This window comes from Castanea sativa, chromosome 4, assembly GCF_040712315.1.
Source record: "Castanea sativa cultivar Marrone di Chiusa Pesio chromosome 4, ASM4071231v1".
Taxonomy (NCBI): Eukaryota; Viridiplantae; Streptophyta; class Magnoliopsida; order Fagales; family Fagaceae; genus Castanea; species Castanea sativa.
In genome coordinates this window covers 25,663,213-25,667,596 of record NC_134016.1, presented here as the reverse complement: position 1 = coordinate 25,667,596, position 4,384 = coordinate 25,663,213, and the positions used below count along the sequence as shown (strand labels likewise).

The following is a 4,384-nucleotide window of genomic DNA, read 5'->3' as shown; positions in this document are numbered from 1 at the left end:
AGAAAACAAAATGAAAGGCGGAAGTTGTCCTCTAGTTCACAATGATACAAAACCAGAACATCTCCCGGCAAAATCAAAGCATGTAAGTTGTCAAGCTCAAAGGGACGTGAGAGAGACAGAAAGCCACAGCAATTCTTCTCCTGAGTGTTGCCGTCTGATTCGTAATTTTTCCTTTTGTTCTCAAGCATTCACCCCCTTACAATTCTCTTGTTTCTTTCATTTTAATCGTCACTTTTTGTCCACATTTGATGCTCTACAGCTCCTCCTTTTTTACTGTTTCACAGCTCAATTTCAACTCTTAAGAGCTCCTTGCCTCTGTCTAAGCTAAGGAAAAAAGTGCTCACTGAAAGTCACCACAATGGCAAAGCTCGGCAGAGAGGATTCGAATAGAAGCCTTGAGACTCTTTTACACATGGACAAATCAGTTGCTGCTAAAAATGGTGTGGCACCTGCAGCTGGCCCACGCAAGATTATTCCAGGACAAGGTCTTGAATTCAATAACCTCTCATACAGTGTCATAAAGAAGTAGAAAAAGGAAGGTGTTTGGGTCAAGAAAGAAACATATCTTCTTAATGACATCTCTGGCCAAGCAATGAAAGGTGAAATAGTGGCCATCATGGAGCCTAGTGGTGCTGGTAAATCCACATTTCTTTGATGCCTTGGCTGGTCAGATTGCACAAGGGAGTCTCGAAGGATCAGTTAGAATCGATGGAAAGCCAGTAATCCTTCTTACCTCTCTTAATTTCTCAACTTCTTATAAGATTTTTTTAACAATTTTTTGTTTCTTTTTTGGGTTAAGAATGGTGGTGATATATATTGGTTGGTCATGTAGGTTACTACAAGCTACATGAAGATGATTTCTTCCTATGTGATGCAATCCGACCAGCTCTTCCCCATGTTGACAGTGTTCGAAACATTCTTGTTCGCAGCCGAGGTCAGGCTTCCTCCTTCCATTTCAAGGGGTGAAAAGAAAATGAGAGTCTATGAGCTCATTAATCAACTTGTCTTGCAGGTATAAGTCTGTAGGCCTCTCTCTGTCTCTCCGTCTCTCTTACACACAAAGTTAGCTTAGTGGTATTGTTTAGTCTCCTTACTGACAAGAATCAGGGTTCCAATACCCCTCCCCCATGTTATAATAATTGAATTAAAAAACAAGTAGCCATGGATGTTGTTATGAATGTGCAGAGTGCAGCACATACGTACATTGGTGATGAAGGAACAAGAGGGGTGTCAGGAGGTGAACGCCGGAGGGTGTCTATTGGAGTTGACATCATCCATAAGCCATCACTGCTGTTCCTTGACGAACCCACCTCAGGTCTTGATTCTACAAGCGCTTTCAGTGTCGTGGAAAAGGTAAAGGACATAGCTAAAGGTGGCAGCATAGTCCTTCTGACCATCCACCAGCCTTCATTTCGAATTCAATTGCTTCTGGACCGTATCACTGTCCTTGCAAGGTAAAGAAATTAAACATTAACTTTAACCATTGGAAAAGTCGTACTATATATCTGCATAATTTAGAATATAAAAACATTAGCCATCCTGCAAATCAAGCATAAATCTAGACCATAAAGATGATCTATATATAAATAAGGTCCAAGTTACAATCGATATAATTCTATGTGATATTAAGCCATACCATAATTTTTCATTGAAATAATATTTTGACAAATCAACTATTAGATTATATCAAGAACCATCTCATCAAAAAATGTTTAAATCTAAAATTATATGCAAAACATGAGTTTCAATTTAGCATTATATATTAAAGAACAATGAAAATATATAATCTAACAATAGAATTCCCAAAAAATATATGTCGAATTAGAAAAAAGTTACACAGTATAACTCTTTATGATATTACACCATTTCATAAGTTATTATTATATTAATAATTTGAGAACTATGTTGTTGTATTATATATTTATTGTTATGCTTAACATACACACTAAATTTCGTGTTAATCGGATATTTTTTATTATACAGTCCATAAATTCATGTTTTGCATATAATTTTAAAGTTAAAATTAAAAATACTTGAAATTGAAACATTTTATAATGAGATAGTTATTGATCTCCAAATTACACCTAGTATAACTGTTTCTGATATACACCACTTAAAAATGAATCCAGGTCAAGATGAATAATATACAATTTGGAAAATATTGGCCTAAATGTGAAAAAGCTTAAAGAAAGTGCCTTTGTGATTTGAAGCTTATAGAGCTAAATATGTATTCACAGGGGAAGACTGATATATTTGAGAGGTCCACATGCCCTTCCAACTCACCTATCAGGATTTGGAAGGCCAGTACCAGAAAATGAGAACAGCATTGAGTATCTCCTAGATGTGATCAAAGATTATGATGAATCAACCGTAGGAGTAGACCCATTGGTGCTGTTCCAAAGAGATGGCATCAAACCTGATCTAGTGGCCAGAACTCCCATCCGAAAAACACCAAAAACACAAACACCTCGGACACCTCAGACACCTTATACAAAGACCCCTGCTGCATCTAAGCATATCAGCCTCGGTAGTCATGCATTTTCTTCCAAGGCACCAGCAGCAGACTCCAGCCAATCTGATTATGATGAGGATGATGAGGATGACGAGGATGATGAGAATTTTGACAACTCGATTGAGCGAACTATACCTTCACATACACCAATGCACCAGCAAAGCAGTGTCTATAATCAGCGCTTAGCTTCTCAATTCTACAAAGATTTCTCAGTCTGGCTTTACCATGGTGTAAAGGGTACTCCTCATCGTCCACCATCATGGACTCCGGCTAGAACACCTGGACGCACACCTGGATTCACTCCAGGACCAAGATGTATAGTTTCAAGCCAATATCCAACACCTTCACTTAACCCCATTACAACTCCTGGAATCATTAGCCATTCCATGGCCTCATCATATCCAGCTTCATATGAAGAATTTGAGGTAGAGGAAGAACTACTTGACGAGCCACATCACGGTGCCAAATTTGCAAATCCATGGCTCCGTGAGGTTGCAGTCCTGTCATGGAGAACAGCACTCATTGTGGTTCGTACTCCAGAACTCTTCCTCTCACGTGATTGTGTTGACAGTTATGTCACTCATTCTATCTTCCCTTTTCAAAAGACTTGACCACCCTACCTTCATCGAAATCAACCGGCTTCTTAACTTCTACATCTTTCAGTTTGCCTTATTTTCTTTTCATCCAATGATGCTGTTCCTACTTTTATCCAAGAAAGGTTCATCTTCATCAGAGAGACTTCCCACAATGCTTATCGTGCTTCTTCTTATGTCATTTCCTCGCTTCTTGTCTACCTCCCATTCTTTGCTGTTCAAGGTTTCACATTTGCTGGAATCACCAAAGCCATTCTTCGACTCAAAAGTAGTCTGCTTAACTTCTGGATAATCCTCTATGCCTCACTCATTACTACTAATGCATATGTGATGCTTGTTAGTGCACTAGTTCCAAGCTACCCAACTGGCTATGCAGTTGTGATTGCTACCACAGCTCTCTTCTTTCTGACTTGTGGGTTCTTCCTGAAGCGAAGTCAAATACCTTCTTATTGGAAGTGGCTCCATTACATCTCTGCAAATCAAATACGCATTTGAGGCATTGCTAACAAATGAATTCAAAGGTTTAAGATGCTATAATGGGGAGTCCAAGGATCTTACATCAGGTCCCCTGGGAGACCTGAAGATCAGCGAACTGCACAACAAAATGTCTTCGCTGATCGGAGAAGACATTTTGTTCAACATGGACATTCAGGATAAAAGTATTTGGTACGACATCATGATCCTGCTGGCTTGGGGAGTTCTTTACCGCCTCTTCTTCAATGTGGTTCTGAGATTTTATTCCAAGAATCAGAGGGAATGAAGTTTGTTATCTTTTTGCTTTACTTTCATTTCATGTTTGTCTCTAAATTCCAGACTAGCAATTACATATTTTAAACATACTATCTTTCAAATTTTTTTCTTCTAAATATGAATAATAAAGCTTGTTCTATCGATAGGTTCCTCAATTAGTGTTAGTGAGTCATGGAAGTTTTTGTTCTATGCAAATTGAAGAATGAAAGCGGGTCACTAAAGACAGTATAAAGTGCATTGAGCGCCGATTCTTGTCTTTATTAAACCTCGATCTTCCCCTACTAAACATTATTTAATAATCCAATAACATGACCACCTTTAACTAATAAAACTAATTCCATTGCATAATCAAAATATAAATGACATTACTGATAGTCCAAGGATACACTTCATTTAAAAAAATTATTGCTGAAAGGGATTATTGACATTTGATTAGCAGCAGCAACTTTGGGTAACAGACTAGCTGTAACGCATTTTTTAATGTTCAAGGTTTTTGGTTTTCCAATTTTATTTGGTTTATATCCTCCCT

General features: G+C 38.0%; 1 pseudogene; it reads left to right on the top strand.

Moving 5' to 3' along the window:
• Positions 1–358: 358 nt before the first annotated feature.
• On the top strand, positions 359–3,865 carry LOC142632632 (ABC transporter G family member STR-like; annotated as a pseudogene).
• The last annotated feature ends 519 nt before the right edge of the window (positions 3,866–4,384 follow it).